This window comes from Crotalus tigris, unplaced genomic scaffold, assembly GCF_016545835.1.
Source record: "Crotalus tigris isolate CLP2741 ecotype Arizona unplaced genomic scaffold, ASM1654583v1 scf7180000023575.545094, whole genome shotgun sequence".
Classification (NCBI taxonomy): Eukaryota; Metazoa; Chordata; class Lepidosauria; order Squamata; family Viperidae; genus Crotalus; species Crotalus tigris.
In genome coordinates, this window is record NW_024100051.1 from 90,784 (window position 1) to 108,946 (window position 18,163).

General features: G+C 38.9%; 1 long non-coding RNA gene across 1 annotated transcript; it reads left to right on the forward strand.

Moving 5' to 3' along the window:
* Positions 1 to 249: 249 nt before the first annotated feature.
* Positions 250 to 6,265, forward strand: LOC120297103. The gene is made up of 3 exons (XR_005553691.1): positions 250 to 852; positions 4,231 to 4,314; positions 5,555 to 6,265. It is a non-coding gene; the product is annotated as an uncharacterized LOC120297103 (long non-coding RNA).
* Positions 6,266 to 18,163: the final 11,898 nt, after the last annotated feature.

Here is an 18,163-nt window from a genome sequence, read left to right on the forward strand (position 1 = left end):
CAAATTATTAATAAATCACTACCATAAAGCTTTAACTTCCTAGTCGCAGCAGCACCGCCGCCACCATCTCCTACGCTTCGCTCTGCAACCGTCTCCCTTTTCCAAATCCTGCGTGCAAAAGCCGTTCCCAGTCCCTTGCGCAGCCTTGACAGTTCAGAATCCCTGCTAAATGGGCATTTCCCGCTCCCTTCCCAGCAACAACACGGACACCTGTCCCTATCCCCAAACCCAGCTCTGTTTACCTGCGCAGATTATCCTCCTCGCTTGTAAGGCGTTGGTCCAAGACCATTTCCCCGTTAGGTTCTTTGAATAAGGCAGTTCGGGGAAGGAGAAGCAGAAGCAGAAAGGGGGGGGGGGAGAGAAAGAAAGTGCCGTCCCTCGCCTTTTCAGCAGCGTCAGGCTAGGGCTTCTATCTATCTCCGGGAGTAAGGGAGGAGAGCCGAGAGAAAGGAGGGCTAGTGGAGACCCACGTGACATCTCCTTGCTGTCTGTCTGCCGGAGGAGGGAGGAGCTGTTTTCTCTGCAGCGTCGTGGACAGGAACCTCTCCCTACACAGCGGCCTCCGTCCTTCCATCGCGTCCCTTCAGAAGCAGAGAGAGCAAGGGGGCTGGCGCTGGATAAAAATGAAAAATAAAATTATTCCATCCCTTTCCCAAACCCTTCTCACCAACCCCGGCTTTTTTTCTATTTCAGGGGTGACGTGATTTTTTCTTTTACAGGCCCCTTCCCCAAGCCGTTCTGGCAGGGTTTGGGTCATCGCTGCAGGTAGTGAAGAAGATGGAATCCTCGTGGATTTTCTGTGGAGCGGGATGCAGAAGAGTTAATTAAAAGTGTTTGGGACAACACTCTGGGGTAGGTGGGGTGAATGTTTAATAATGTCATTTTTATTCTGAAGAAGATGAAATTGAAGATGTTAACAAGGGGAGAGATCCCTCAGCTGGAAGATTCCTCGTCCAGTCTTTTTCCTCTTGAGCGCTAATGCTCCTAGGAAGAGGGAAGCTTTCAAGAAGAGAAAGGCAGGCTTTTTAATCTCTTCCAAATGTGGATCCCCTCTCCTTAGTACTTTTCTTTTTATATAAAGTAGTTACCTCTCCTAACTTGCTGTGGTTGATACAGGCTATAGGGTTAATTATTCAAGAGGCTCCAGCACATCCCCTAACTCATTGATCATCACTGTTTCACATACAATGAGACCAAAGTAGGCATGCAAAAATATCATCTAGGAGTCCACCACCACCTTCTGTTTCTCATATACACCGAGGAGCCAGAATCTTGCAGGGTTCCCTTAGAGGCAGCCACTACTCCATCAAATAGTATGTGCTCCCACATTGTACATACCCTCTCCAATACACATAGGGTGGAAATCTGCCCATAATGCTCCCCAGGTATATTTAGATGTGCAACAACCAAGAGAAAAGAGTTACAAACAGATGCTATCATTTCATCCAAGAATGCCCCCAAAAGGATTGGGGCACTGATGAAGAGTCCTAATGATTTCTGTTGGAAGGTCTCATTCCCCATTCCTTTCCAGCTTCTCAGAATAACAGTTGGAAGGTACCTTGGAGGTCCTCTAGTCCAACCCCCTGCTCAAGCAGGAGACCTTATACCATTTCAGACAAATAGCTGTCCAATCTCTTCTTAAAAACCTCCAGTGATGGATCACCCACAATTACCTGGAGGATTTCCCACTGTCAGTAAATTTCTCCTTGGTTCTAGGTTGGATCTCTGTTTAATGATCTTCCACTCATTACTTCTTGTCCAGCCCTCAGGTGCTCTGGAGAATAAGTTGACCCTCTCTTCTCTGTGACAGCCCCTCAAGTCCAGTTGCCTTCTGAAAAAAGCATGTTTGGGACAAACATGAATTGGATGGTTGAGAATCTCCATAAGTACTGGAAGGCTGCTATCATGTCAGCGCTTATCCTTCTCTTCATTACGCTAGACACATCTAGTTCCTAGTTCCATATTTAGCACCTGTATGTCTGGGAGAGAAACAAGTCAGAAGATCACCCCTACCTTTCTTTTCTACATAAGTATTGACTTCCAAGAAAACGATCTGAAGATTTGCCCAGAAATCCCACCAACCACTGTACCTTGCCCCTTTGATTCCCTCTGAGCTTTGCAATCTTCAACTTCTGCTGGAAGAAAACTTGCTATATATAGACATTCACAGCTACTCATTCATTGTCTTATTTTTTATTTTTAAGAATAAGGATGTGGTATTGAGCATTTCACTTTCAAAAAGCTGTTCAGTATAATGTAATTATGTCTTTACTACCACAAATTTAACAATAATAATAATAATAATAATAATAATAATAATAATAATAATAATAATAATAATAAATTCTTTGTGTTAGGCAATTGAGTCCAGTCTGGCTTGTTCAGTTTCTCTATCAATTACCAGACATGTGTTTTTGGAAGATGAAGGAAGCAACTCCTGTATTTGGAGCATTCCCGATACTATTTCAAAATATTTTGTGATTCAAGACCTAATCTTCAGGCTCTGATCCTAAAGGCTCCAGTTAACAAGTGTGGCTAATTTTTTTAAATTCATAAATGTGTCTGATTTTAATGCTCTTCTAATGAGTAGGAAATAGGTCCAATGTGCAAAGGATCATGCCTGAAACAGAGCTTGTACAATTTTCTATCATTCAACTCTTTGTGAATGAAATCTCAAAATCTGTGAAATCAAATCCTCCCAAAAGCAAAGGCTTGTTTTTTCAATATCATTTTTAGTAAAAGTCACAAAATTAATTTCTAACAAATATGCTTTGTATGTTATATGTGTTCATATACAGAGTATTACTACTTTAATAGATATGTGCACATAAGCCTGAATTCAACAAAGCATTTGTCGAAGTTTTTCATGACATCCTCATTAATAAAATGGAAAAATATGATATAACTCATAGAGGTACCATAACCAAGTGAATGACCACACCCAGAGGATAGTTTCATAAGTCTCCACATCAGATTCAATAGTGTCAAGTTCAGTGCCCCAGGACTCTATCCTGGGTCCTGTACTATTCAACATTTTTATGGATGAAGGAGTTAAAGGGATGAACATTCAAATCTACAGATGACGCAAAACTAGGAAGAGGGGAAAGGAAGGGATGGGGAGGAAGGGAAGGAAAGGGAAGATACCAGTATATGAGTGGGACATTTAGCTTCACAATAGTACATATAGAAAGGATTTGTGCATTCTAGCATGTCACATGCTAAGCATGAATCAACAACATAAACTACAAAAGGTAAATGCAATCTAAAATATGTCAACAAACTGAAGTAAGTTCAGAGGAGAATACAAAGATAAGTGATTGGAAACCAAACAGTATAAGGAACTGTTTAAAAAATGGATTGTTTAGTTTACATAAAACACTGAGAGGATATTACAATAGCAGTCTTCAGGTATCTAAAGGCTATCATATAGAAGAATAAGTGGATGGTATATTTCCCTTTACTGAAAATCTTCAAGTGGTGCTAGGATAGTTACCAGTTGAAATACTTCAGCACATCCTGAATTGAATAGAGGGTTAAATTAGTTGAACTCTGAAGTCCCTTACCAACTCTTTGATTGTATGGTTTTATATTAAGTTGACATTGTTCATATTCACAGCAGAAAGAAGAAATGTCTGCTTAGCTTTAAGTTACCACATTAAGATCTTAGAATAGAAAGTAACTGGTTTAGTTGGGCAGGTGTTCTGGTCCACAGAGTCCTGTTTTGATCAGTTCTGCGCAACTTTCATCAAGATTGGCCTTAAACACTAAATATGGTTCCATATCTCTAAATACTGGACAAAGTTTAATAAACAACCTATTAATCTTTGATAAGATTGTCTTGGCATTCAAATGTTGTGGAGAAAGTCAACCTCTTTCACTAGGTTTCAAGGGAGGACAGCTAATCCAGTTTCATATACGAAATCCAAATTTATTTCATTAAATCCAATTTTTCACTCAGCAATTTATTTATTTATTTATAAAATTTACCTCAAGGTAATTCTGAGTTGCTTACAATGCAGTTAGAAGCCACCCAGAGTCACTTGACAATGAGATGGGCAGCATATAAATTTAATAAATAATAGTAATAAACATATCTAAAAAGGCCAATGAATGTTTCATTCTGTCCTGACCTATCTTGGGCTTTTAGATTAATACTGTACCTCAGAATTACAAATCAGAAGTTTTAATTCATAACCCAGCTTTCCTTCTCATTTATGTTTTTGATACCAGGATTTACTCTTTGATATCAGGATTTATTTCACATCTTCTTTGTCCTGACTATATCCCTTAAAACATAGAGCACAATTTCCTAATGTAAGTATGAAATGGAATTGTCTTACTCTTACAACTTTTTAAATAAAATATGCTAGTTAATTTCTATATTTTGGACAGGATTGGTTTTAGAATCACTGCAGAATCTAGGATGATCATTATTTAACAAATTTGCATTAGTCTCTGAAAAATTGTCTAGTCAATCTCATGAAACTGAGGGTAGAGGACAGATTTTCCTTACCTTTTAATCAACAAATCCAGTGCTGTTTTCAAGTCCATGCGATTTTCTTTGCAACATTATCAGAAGTGGTTTGACGTTTGCCTACTTCTTAGAGCAAAGACAAAGTATCTGGCCCAAAGTCACCCAGTTGGCTTTCATACTCAGGTGGAACTGGAACTTGGTTCTCCCTGTTCCTAGAATCTTTAACTGTCACTTGCCCACTAATAAATATTGAATCTTTATTTTAAAGAGTCAGTACTAGAATAGCTTACTGGTAAAACCAAAGGAAATTTTCTCAGTAATCTTATGCAGTTTTTCAAATATAGTAGTAAGGAGAAGAAACAGGAAATTTCTTCTTTATGACTATGATCATAAAGATGCCAGCAAAGATAGCACTTAAAGGAAAACTTGTTTCTTTTTTATTTACATAATGCCAAACTATATGTGGGAGCTACCTTTTCATTTTTTTCCTGCCAATAGTTTACTGAAAACATAAAGAAGGTTATAACTATATTTTGTGATCTCATTTTCTCTGAGAAACAATTTTCATTTTGAGCAGGAAAAAAAGTGGATCCCCCCCCCCCGGTAAATCCATAAATTGGATGGGAGATATAAGATAAATCTCTATAAGGTAGCAGTGAAAATATATACCATATACCTGCCTTATATTCTAAAGAACTGCTGTGAGCCTGGGTAGATAATAATAGATTAGTTGGTAAATAATATAGTTGCTATAAAATTGTTTTCCATGTTATCTAATCCATTGAACTTTGAATATGAAAATGAGGGAGAAGTATCAACCTGATTTAACTATATATTTATTCAGCATGTTAATTCTACAGTCAGAACCCATGCAATTTGTCCTTTTTCAAAGAAAAGACAGAAATATTTGGGTTGTAATTCTGTAACTACACATAGAAAAGGAGAGTATCAAGGGATTTCTACAATTCTAGTAATTATAATACCCTCTTTCCTTACTCTGCTCAATAAGCTGCTGATGTATGTCTGAATATAACATTGTTATTATATATAGTTTGAAAGTATGATATTTCTAAATCTTAGGTGCAAATGTTTGATGTCTGCTGTTCCCTATACTCCTGTGCATAGCTATATTCCTGTTTCTGCTGAAAGCAGCCTACAATCCAGGGGCTCAGGGAGAAGAAGAATTAAATGGTCAAAGATCAATCGTGGAAAAGCTATGTTTAGAATGTCTGAACACATGAATCACAACATGCCAGGATAGAAACAGCATATTGGTTGCAGAAATAGCAGACATGGTATGTTATAATAGAACTCAATAGCATGTTCTCCTTTGGCATTGGCTAATGGGATTGCGGTCTTTGTTTTCATTATACAAAAGTATTCTTTATTGTATGGTGTAAGGTAATCATAACTAATTGTTTAACTGAAGTCCAAGTAAATAGCATTGCATAATGAGGATGCAGTCATATGACCTGGGAGCCTGGGAGGTGTCCTTTGAGTTCAGACAACTTATTTCTGAGTAAATAGAAGGTTATGATGTAATGGTGATTAGAATTGATTAAACATATTTATGGGTGCAACTAAATGCTGCTAATTGTTTTGCTTTGTTTTAAAATGATAATTATACACATAAAATATGAACTATCCTCACAACCAAATTAAACATTTTTCCAGATCATATTTTTTCTGCCCTCACAACAGAAAGTTTAAAAAATATTCAAAAAATTATAATTTGTACTTTTGCTACTGTGACTATTGTGGAATAACTATTCCATAATTTTATTTCTATAACAATTGTGCTTAGAACTATAATGCCATTTTTAAACAACCATTCATTGTGACGAGTAGCCTTAGGTTGCACAGTAATTGAAATTGTGGTGTTAGTTGTCAAAGCTAAACTGCAGGTTTCCAAAAGTGGCTCCCCTTCCCCCTTTTTTCATGTTTCCAAGAGCTCATACCAATTGTTGGAGGTTCAATGAATTTTTGCTCCAGGCAAATGAACACATGAATTTTTCTGATGTTTCCAGATTTTAGGAAGCTGAAATTATGTAAATGGTTCACAGTATGCCCAGAGAGCAAATTAGCATGGTGCACGCATATAAAAAGTGATATGCATGCATTGCAACTAAAGTGTGAACATTCAGCACTTTTTAAAAATCTCATTTACACACAAGAGGTAGCTGCATTTTACTGTTTTGTTATCACAGTCTTCCTATGGCCACTTTATACTAGTTTATATAGTGCAAAGATACATAACAAATACTTGTTAGGCTATAGGCTTCACTAGGCTGCAGCATCAGTTGCCTTGTGATATTTAAAAACCTTTGATTTTATGAATGCTTGAGCAGAAATTATATAATTTTTGCAGAATTTCAACTGAGTGTTGTAAATCTCATTTAGAAAATAAACATTGTTTCAGTGGATAGTAGAGTGATAGCTTGTGGTTGTTTTCTGTTCTATTTTGTTCTCTACTGTGCTAAAAACTACATTGCAGTTTCTTAAACTGATGTAATGGCAGACCCCAAAGCAGAGTTAAGAATATATATATTGAAAGGAGACAATTTGGGGACCTGACATATGCCCCCCTAAAAGAATGGGAAATCCACCTAAAAGACAAAAAAGGGAGGGGAACAACAATATATATATACATTAATTTGGCTTGTCGGCATATTGGGAATGGAAACATCTAAGAAGTTTAGGGGCTCTAACATGTTTCTTGTATACCCACTCATTATGAGCAGAAGGGAGATTCTTCCAAGCTACTAAGTATTGTATTAATCCATGATGTATTTGAGAGTCCAAAATGTCTTTAATCACAAAGTGTTGTTCACCCTCAACCACGATAGGTATGGGGAGCTGAGGTGCAGGAGGCCTAATGGGAGAGGTGACCTCTGGCTTGAGTAAACTGCAGTGGAAAACAGGGTGGATTTTCCAAAGGTTCTTTGGCAAGTCCAATTCAACTGTCACAGGATTGATGATGCATTTGATAGAGAAAGGTCCTACAAATTTAGGGCCTAATTTCTTTGAAGACTGTAAAGACTGCAAATATTTTGTGGAGAGGTATACTTGGTCTCCAACTTTATATGTTTTTTTCTCCATTTATTTGCCTGAGCCTTATAGGCTTCTCTGGCTCCATCCAGAGCTTTCCTGACTACTGGCCAGGTATTTTGTAACTGCTTAATCCATTCTTACAAGGAGGGGATTTTAGGCTCCTTGACAGGAAGTTCAGGCATGGCCACAAATGTTTGACTATTAGCTACTTGAAATGGAGTAAAACCTGTACTGGAGTGCATAGAATTGTTATAAGCCACCTCACCAAAAGGTAACATGTTAGACCAATTGTCTTGCTGATAATTAATAAAACATCATAGGTATTGTTCTAGAACTGAGTTCAGTATCTCTGTCCCCCCATTCATTTGCAGATGGTGCGAAAATAACATCCCTTGACTAGAACCCATCAAGTCTAGAAAAGTTTTCCAGAACTTAGATGTGAATTGAACCCCTCTGTCTGAAATTATATTTGTGGGGCTCCATGAAAACAGTATATTTTCTGCACAACGAGTTTGGCAAGAGTCTTTGCAGTTGGGATCTTGGGGCATGAAATGCACTTGTCTAGAAAACAAATCCGTTACGACCCAAATTACAGTGTTTCCAGTGCTTTCAGGTAGTTCTACAATAAAATCCATAGAGATCTCTCTCCAGGGTGCTGACAGACTTGCTACTGGTTGAAGCAATCCTGGGGATTTTCCTTGTCACCATTTACCCACTGCACAAATGGGGCAGCTGGCTACATAGTTCTCTATGTCCTTTTTCAAAGCAGGCCATCAAAGCTGTCTTTTAATGAGATATAAGGTTTTTACAAATCCAAAATGTCCAGCAGTTTTTGAGTCATGCCCTGCTTGCATTACTTTAAGTCTTAAAGCTGTGGGGACATACAGTTTCTCCCCAATCTGACTTCCGGTTTTTGCCCGCAGCACATGGCCACACGTGAGTGGACCTCTGCTCCCCACAGCTAGTTTCTTCCTACTTGGGGGATCCTAGATGGGTCTGAAATTGGCCCGGAGAGGTGACCATGAAGGAGGGATGCCCCGTTGATCATGAAGCAATGGCAATCGCTTCGTTTGATCTGGAGAAAGCCCTCCAAACCTGACAGGAGAAAGGCTAGTGTGAGATCAGGGTCTAGCCCAAGCTGCTTGCAGACAAAGTCCCAGAGCACGAACCTAAACATCGGTGAACAGCATGCTTGGAATTGGTGAGAGTACGGATCTTCTTTCTTCTATCTATTATCTAAATCCTTGAAAAAATCCCCAAAGCAAGAAAACCTCCAGAAGTGAAGCGAGGGGACTATATCCCCATTCCCTTACAGATGGAAGTGGCAAATTAATATTAAAGGAGGGAAGAGATATATTAAAACTTGATTGGACAAATTTAGAAACTAAAAAACTGTCAAGATTATACTCTAATTTTTTTGATGAATTATAACAATATATAACAAAAATAACTTTTTGATTGAAAGAAAAACTGGAAAAAGAAATAACTGCTGACATCGTGGAGACTCAAAGAATAGAACACTGACAATAAAGACTCAGAAATACCTAGAAGCAAAGAAAAAGTTGTTCCTTTTAATTGTAAATAACCTTGAAGACAGCTGGGAACAAAGGAAGATTAAGATTAAAAAGTGTTTGAAAGAAAAAAAACACACCTGGACTGTTGCTTAAATCTAAGAACTGTTTATGGAAAAGAAAAACCTTGGCTTTTTGACTAATCTTTTAGAGGAGAATCTGTAGAAATCTATCAGACAATCAGAAACTGTAATTTTGATTGTCTGATAAATTGACTTTTGAATTAAAACATTGATGAAAGATTATTTGAAGAGGTAGACAACATGAATATCACATACATATCTCAAAAAATGACAGGATGCCACATTCAATATTTTCTCCTGTAGGACATGGCCTGGAAAATCAAGGGTCTCCAGAAGCAATACTTCAAGGCAAGATAAATACTTTCCAGGAGGAAATATATGTAGTGTTAGGACAAATACAAATGACAATAGACTCAAACCACAAGGAAATCCAAAACAACTTTGATGATTTAAATAAACATATTTCCAATCTAAATTTACAATTAAAAAACACCCAGGAAATAACAACAAAGGCACAAATAAATCAGACAGCAGACTACAAAATAGAAGAGTATAATCAAATTGATGAAACAACAAAAGAAAAGAATTACAATTTGACACAAACAGGAAAAAATCTTCAAGGTTCTGATACTACAAGAAAAATGGAATTATCAGTAGAACTATCAAAGTTTGGGATACAGAAAGTATTTATCTTACTTACTTCATCTTTTGTATTCCCAACATGTGTAAAAATACAGGAACTCCTGGGTAAGCAGATTACATCAACTTGGAAAATTACTTGGCAAAAGAAGAAGACCAGAGATGGATACAAGAGATTTGACTCGCCCTACCAGATGGATTATTACATGAATAAACATTTGTTTGAATATGGCTAAATGAACAGAGAATTTTGAACACAAAGGGGCCTTATAACAAGAAGGATAAGATATTTAAGTAATATAGTATGTTTTATAATATATAAAATGTTAAAATAGTAGGTTGATGTAACTTTATTAATATATAAGTGAAATATAAACTGATTAAAAAGGATATTATATCTAGATATTATAAGATAGATAAAAAGTATAGTATTTTTATAATGCATGATATAAAATATTGGGAGGATGTACCTAAATGGGAAAATTTGGACAGTTAGATGACTAATATGAAGAAATTATGACTAATAAGAATTTGATTGAATATAAGGGAATTTAAGAGAACAAAAATTATAAAAATAGGATGTATGTTAAACTAATGAGATGATGGTTATGAGAATAATATAAGCTGAAAAAAAAGTCATATAGAGAGATTATTAATATTTGTATAAATATAAAAATGCCTATATCTAATCATTTATATATTGAAAATATTAAGAATTATATTGTGGCTAAGGTTGAAGAAGGAGAATACAAATAGGAGAAGGGAAGATAAAAGAAATGTATCATTAATTAATATATTAATTATGGAATTATCAAATTTAATTATTATTGATTGTTAATTAATTATTATTGTCCTTTTTTCTTGTTAAAATATAAACCAAGACAACACGCTGTACACCAGGCACTGGAGATTGTTATAGTTAAAAACTAATAAAATATCTATATATAAAAAAAGTTTCTCCCCAATCCATGCAAGTCCATCTTTTAACACACAAAGATTATTATGGTTTCTAAACCACTCATCGGTCTCTAATGTAGTCTTAAACTCCTGTAACACAGCCTTTTCAAGAGAAGCCACAGGCCTTGACTAGGCTCTGGTGGTTACAGGTTCTACTAGCTGATGAGGGTGCAGGAATGGTTTAGTCACCTCTGTTTTCTTGCTGTTATATTGGGGTAATCTGGACAATGCGTCAGCTAGGAAATTCTTTCCCCCAAGGAGGTAATGAATAGTGAAGTCAAAATAATGAAAGTGCTGAGACCATCTTGCTTTTTAAGGGGAGAGTTTCCTGGGAGTTTTCATAGCCTCAAGATTCTTATGATCAGTCCATACATGAAATGGGATTTTACTCCCCTCCAGGAAATGCCTCCACATTAGGAGTGCCCATCATACAGCATAGGCCTCCTTCTCCCAAGCTGCCCACCTCTGCTCAGTCTCTGATAATTTCTTAGAGGTGTAAGCACAGGGTTGTGCTTCCTTATTTCTCTGTAATAACAACATTCCCACAGCCACATCACTAGCATTCGCTTGAATTATAAAAAGCTGTTCTAGGTCCAGGTGTTTCAACACTGGCTCCATAGAGAAAAGTTTTTTAAGTTTCTCAAAAGTTGCTTGACACTCATCTGTCCATTTTAACGGTTGGCTGGGCTTTGGCTTGTTCCCCCCCCCCACTCTGGTTTTTAACAGGTTTATGATTGGAAGGGCAATCTGTGCAAAAGATGGAATGAATTGTCTGTAAAAGATCACAAATCTTATGAAACTTTGGAGTTGTTTCCTGGTTTTTGGAGGGGCCCATTCCAAGACTGCTCTCACTTTCTCCAGATTCATCTCTATTCCCTCATTGGATATACAGTAGCCCAAGTAATCAATGCGATCTTTGTGGAACGCACACTTTGACAGTTGGCATATAGTTTAGCAGAGTGCAATTTTTTTTTAGCACTGCTCTGACCAGTTTAATGTGTTCATCTTTGGTTTCAGTGTAAATAAAGATATCATTCAGGTAAACCAAAACCCCTTTGTACAGGTGATCATTTAGGACCTCGTTAATTAGTTGCATGAAAACTGCAGGAGCCCCTTGTAGCCCAAATGGGAGGACTTTAAACTGGAAGCAGCCAAGGGGGCAATTAAAAGCAGTTTTCCACTCATTCCCTTTCTTTATCTGTATCCTGTAATAAGCTTCTCTCAAGTCCAGTTTGGAAAAAAAAATATTTCCTTTGATAGGTGCACTAACATATCTTTCATTAAAGGTAGTGGGTATATGTTTTCCATACACACAGAGTTAAGACTCCTATGATCCACATACAGACTTTTCTCTGAACAATACGAGGCTGCTACCTGGGGTCTAGCTGGCTCTATAAAACCCTGCTCCAAATTCTTTTTGATGAACTTCCCCAGTTGGTCTAATTCCCTGGGAATCACAGAGTACATTTTGGGCTTTGGTAGCTTTGCTCATGGGATGATTTCACTAAAAATCATCACTAAAAGCTTCAGCCAAATCTTGGTATTCCATTGGGCGGGCTTTCAAGTCTGACTCACTGAGGGTGGAGGCAAAATTGCAGTGTAATCCACATCTCCTGCCATTTCCTTCAGAAGCAGGCAGGGCTCCCCCATGTGAGAATTTTAACTGTCCTTCCCTCCAGTTGATCATGGGGTTCCTCTTTTTTAACCAAGCCAGACCCAGGATTAGTGGCCACTCCATGCCCGTGGCCATGATAAAAGCTAAAGTCTCTGCATGATCTCCTAAGTCAATATGTAGCAGTCTAGTGGCAAAGCTGGTGGGAACCCCCCTGCCATTGAACCATCCAGCTGGCAGAAAGTGATTGGGATTTTTATTCTCCTGAGGGATAATACCCATTTTCTCCACTAGTTCGGGGCTAATCATGCAGCAGGTACACCCTGAGTCCAGTAGGGTGGCTAACTTTACTGTCTTTCCAGTGCCAGGTATAGAGAGTTCTAAAGGCACTGTTATGAGGTCAATTGGCCCACTCACCAATGGATCGTACTCATTGTCATCTTCTGCCACTCCTGGATTATCATGGTATGGAGTCAGAGCTCAACCCTCTCAACTGTGATCCCAGAGTTGCTCTACAACTTCTCCAGAACTCATTGCAGTCTCCCTGGGTGCAGTGAAGCCCTTGGAGATCTTCCAGCCAATAGATGATCCCCTCTCTTGATAGGTATCTTGCTGCGGCAATCCATGGCTCAATGCCCCTCTTTGCCACATTTGAAGCAGGCAATGTTACGAGCTGGAGAGGCGAAATTTGCGTGGTCTCCCCCGCTTCTCTGACTGTGGCTTAAAACTTGGTCTCACCAGGTGATGTAGGTGTTTGCATTGGCTGATTTCCACTTCCTCAGCTAGCAAGCACCAGCCATACAGCTGCCCCAGTGCTCCATGGGCCACACAGGCATTGTACAGTTCTTCGTTGAGCTCACCCTGGAAACAGCTTACCAGGATGTCTTCTGGCCAGCAAAGATGACTGGCCAACTCTCTGAATTCTTTGGTGTATTCAGCAACTGGTCTTCCTTGCTTCATGGTCTTTATGCACTCTCAGGCTTTCTTGTTTGCTAGCCGGTCTTCAAACCACCTGTGGAGCACAGCTATAAAGCAGTTGAAATTCTTCAATTTGGGTGCATTGCAATTATACAGAGTCACCATCCACTCAGTTGCTCCAACTTCCAGGGCTAGGGTGACAACTCAGACCTTCTCAACATCAGTAGGTAGTGTTCTCCCATAGATTTGCATGTAGATGAACACTTGTGCCAGGAAATATCCCAAGCATTTTGAATCTCTGTTGAACTTCACTCCATTCGGGATTGGTTTCACCTTGGCTGGTTGGGGTGGTCTGCCTCTGGTTCCTTGAGATGGATGGCCTCGCCATGGTGCTACCTCCTGGGCTCCAGCTGCAGCTGTCTCTTGGACCTTGGATTTTTCTCCCTCTGATTCACCTTCCCATTCTTCCTCGGATTTGGGGTTTTCTTTCAGTTGCACTTTAAATGCTTGAGGCTTGTGATGGTATTTATTGTAAAACTTTTTTTATTAACCTATCCACTTTTACATAGTACATTTCACCCATGTAGCTTCTGAAAGGGGGTAGCCTTTCCATGGAACAAGGTACTGTAACTTTCTCTTGTACAACCTAGAATCAAGAATTCATTTTATTTCATAATGTGTCTCCTCTCTACCACAATTGGACCCAGTGGCTTCTTTGGGACAGGTCTCATAAAGGATTCTGACACAGGTTTCAATAGACTGCAATGAAACACAGGGTGAATTTTCCCCAACAATCGTGGAAATTTCAATTCCACTGTGACAGGGTTTATAATTTTAGTGATGGGAAAAGGACCAAGGAATTTTGGCCCTAATTTTCTACTGGGTAACTTTAATCTTAAATATTTTGTTGAAAGATAAACTAATTGTCCAACATGAAAAGGTTTCTGAGGGGAGTGTCATTTATCTGCTTGCTCGTTGTAAACCTTGTTGGCCTTGGTCAATGCCTTCTTCACATTCATCCAACCCCCCCCCCCGGAAGGAACTCACCCATTTATCCAAAGTCTGGGAAGTAGAAGGCTCCTGGGGGTACTCAGGCATGGGCACAAAATCTTCATTTGTTACTATTTTAAATGGGGTGAGTCCAGTGCTACTGTACACAGTATTGTTGTAGGTTACCTGTGCGAAAGGCAGGAGATCAGACCAACTAGACTGCTGGTAATTTACATAACATCTGAGGTACTATTCCACCATTGTGTTAACTTTCTCAGCAGCTCCATTAGTATTGGATGAAAAGCAGATAAAAGCCCCTGGGAAGACCCAATCAGTTTAATGAACTCCTTCTACAATTTTGCAGTAAACTGGACCCCTCTGTCAGAAATAATCCACTTTGGGGCATCATGGAGTCGGTATATGTGCTTCAGAAACAGTTTGGTTAGCTTCTGGGCAGAGGGAAGTCCCAAGCAAGCAACAAAATGTGCTTGTTTGGAAAATAGATCAATCACAGTCCATATTATAGTCTTTCCCTTGTTTTCAGGTAATTCCACTATAAAATCTATGGCTATCTCCTCCCAAGGTTGAGAGTGTTTGGCAACTTGTTGCAATAATCAGAGTTCTGCTTTATTTATTTCTGTCTGTTGGAACCAAGACATTAAACCAAATCTGGAGACACAGGTAACGATTCCCCAATACAAAGTTAAAAAATCCCACCCCTGGTTTCCAATATTGCAGATGACCAATAAATCAAGCCCTAAAGGGCACATATTTGAGACAATTTACATTCAGTTTCAATGATCTTTAAATTTGTACAAAATGCTATGAAAGCAACTACATTGACAAACTTGAACTATGGGTCCTATTCAACAAAATGAGTTTCAATGTAGAGAAAAGCAAAGTCTTACACTTGGGCAGGAAAAATCAAAGTTTCAAATACAGTAACTGTGAGAGAGACTTTGGAGTCCTAGTGGACGATCACTTGACTATGAGCCAGCAGTGTGCAACAGCAACCAAAAAAGCTAATACAATCCTGGGTTATATAAACAGAGGCATAGGATCAAGGTCACGCAAAGTACTAGTACCACTTTACAAAGCTCTAGTAAGACCACACCTGGAATACTACAGCCAGTTTGGTCACCACATCACAAAAAAGATGTTGAGAGTTTAGAAAAAAATCAGAGAAGATCAACTAAGATGATCAAAGTCATACGAAGAACAGCTGTGGGACTTGGGTTTGGCTAGTCTAAAGAAAAGAAGAAATAGGGGAGGCATGATAGCAGCATTCCAGTATCTGAGGGGCTGCCACAAGGCAGAGGGGGTCAGGTTGCTCACCAGAGCACCAGAGGGAAGGATGAGAAACAATGGCTGGAAACTGATCAAGGAAAGAAGCAACCTGGAATTAAGGAGAAACTTCCTGACAATGAGTACAATCAACCAGTGGAACAGCTTACCCTCCAAAATCCTGGGCGCTCCATCACTGTAGATTTTTAAGAAGAGACTAGACAAACACCTGTCTGAGGTGGTATAGGTTCTCCTGCTTGAGCAGGGGGCTGGACTAGAAGACCTCCAAGGTTCTATTCTATTCTATTCTATTCTATTCTATTCTATTCTATTCTATTCTATTCTATTCTATTCTATTCTATTCTATTCTATTCTATTCTATTCTTGGCAGGCTTTTAATGCAACACCTGACCTGCAGTCTCGGGAGCAGCCGATGACCTTGGTTTCCATGGGACAAAAGATTATTTTGACTAGCAAAGCACCCAGGCAACCCGTCTCCCCCTTCGTTCTGTATGGCAACTGAAAATGAGTAGGAAAAATGGCTGCAGCCATGCTCATTTGTAGAGTTAACATCAGAGACTTCTCAAGTAAGAATTGCCTATATGCTGACAGCTGAGACTGGAAACCACACTGAGACTGTTAGTGCAAAGAGTAGGAGAATAAGCCTCAAACTGCTACAGACACACCCATTTACATCTTTGATTTGATATTTTGAGAATTACTTTTAAATATTTGGTTTGAAATGCTGAAATTTCAGAGTCTCTCTTTGTTGACAGCCTGTCTCCCTAAATGGTCAAGCATCTGGGACAAATAAACTTAGGAAGGTTTTCTAAATGTTTGGAGAGCCCAGTGTTTGCTTTCTGTTATTCAATAGTCAGTTCCACACCTCTCTTGTGTATAAGAATCTCTGCTACTCTGCAGATATCAGCAATGGGATTTAAAAGCTAGCTAGTGACCCAGCCACAAAGCACAAGCGACTCATAAAAATAAAGCCTGAGAGAAACTGTTAGGTTCTCAATACTTAAAGCTTTAAGCATTGGGTGAATCAGAGCTACATCCTAAAACCCAAGCCTTCTGTAGATTGGTTCAGCAACAGTTTCTTGCCATGACTGAGTAGATGGACAGAAAAGAAGCAGCAGTTAAATCAGAATGACTCTTCTGATGAGCCAACCCATGGACACTTTTAAGGAACCCAGTCCTACCTACAGACCAGGCTGCATGTGGAATGGATCTCATGGCCATTTTGCAAGCCATAATGCACCAAGCTTGGGAATATACAGCACAATGGGAGCCAGTATACCAACATTAACTGGAAAGAGAAAGATTTGCCAGAGAGGAAAGGCATCAGAATGATCCCACTAATGAGCAAAGGCATCAGAAGCAGATGTCAGCTATTTTGGAGCTCTGCAGATGGGATGCCTTTTCCTTAACCCTTCCTGCTTTTCCTCTGCCACAACATTGCATAGAAATAAAGCTGGCTAAGATGGGGGTGAAGACACTTATTTAAGGATATTTAAAAGAGTAGCAACTGTGTGTCACTGGTCAGGAGAAAGGGATATGCTTCTGGCTCTTTACCTGACTGGGAAGGACAAAAACTTTTAACAGTCTTTCACGTCCGGATCTTATGACTGTAAACTAGTTCAGACTGCAATTTAATAACAGTTTAATTCCATGCTGATCTTTATAAACAACAGTTTTGAGGAGAGAGGTTCAAAGTAGATGAACTATATTGAGAAACCATGAACCAGCTCAGAGAGTGGGCCAAAAAGTAATTGTCTCCTGAAATTCAGATTTCTCAAGATATCTGTGAGTGCATAGTTTTAAAGCAATTTGTTATCATCCTACCTGAGGCCATAGAGCACTGGGTTCTAGAACAGCTGAAACCAAGCTCTACAAATGGCAGAGGATCCTGAAACTAGGAAAGGGGCCACCAGCTCCCCAAAAGGGAAGGTCCTACTTGAGAATATAATTGTTGACTGGCAAAAAGCAATAAGAAAGACCAGCTGGAGGGTCCTACCAAATGCTATCTCTATGGTAAGAATTGAAACTGCTGAGATCTTTTAAAAACATCCTCTGCCTTATGTTCCATAGCTACTCCTCAGGCACTACCAAGTTGCCACTAGTGACAATGCTGTCTTCCAGGCCATTATAATCTTTATACCAGATAATGAACCAGATGTTCATTAATTAATGGTGGCTGTTCAGTTCAGTACAAAAAAGGAGGGACTAGTCCTCCTCTTGCATTTTCTTGTTCCAGCCATGTGCTGATTGTGATGATTCTGTGTTATACAGGATGCATCTGTAAACAGCTTGTGGCAATTAAGATAAATCACTACTTTTGTAAGGGGAGGGTGAGAGAGAAAGGGAAAAAAATGAACTTATTTGATCTTGATCACATTACAATATTTCATTAACTTTCAGAAACTATTCTGCTGGGCTTGTCATATTTAAAGCAGAAAATATGTTTCTAGTATAAGCAAAAGAGAAACAACGAATGGGCATATTCTGAAACACAAGCTTCTTGGTGCAATTTGCTTTGCATAGCACAGAGCCCTAAGGAAAAATATAAGATTGCAAATAGTGTGAAGTTGGAATTCTGTTAAGCCAGCTACTTTGTCCCCATTCTGATCAATAACTGCATTGT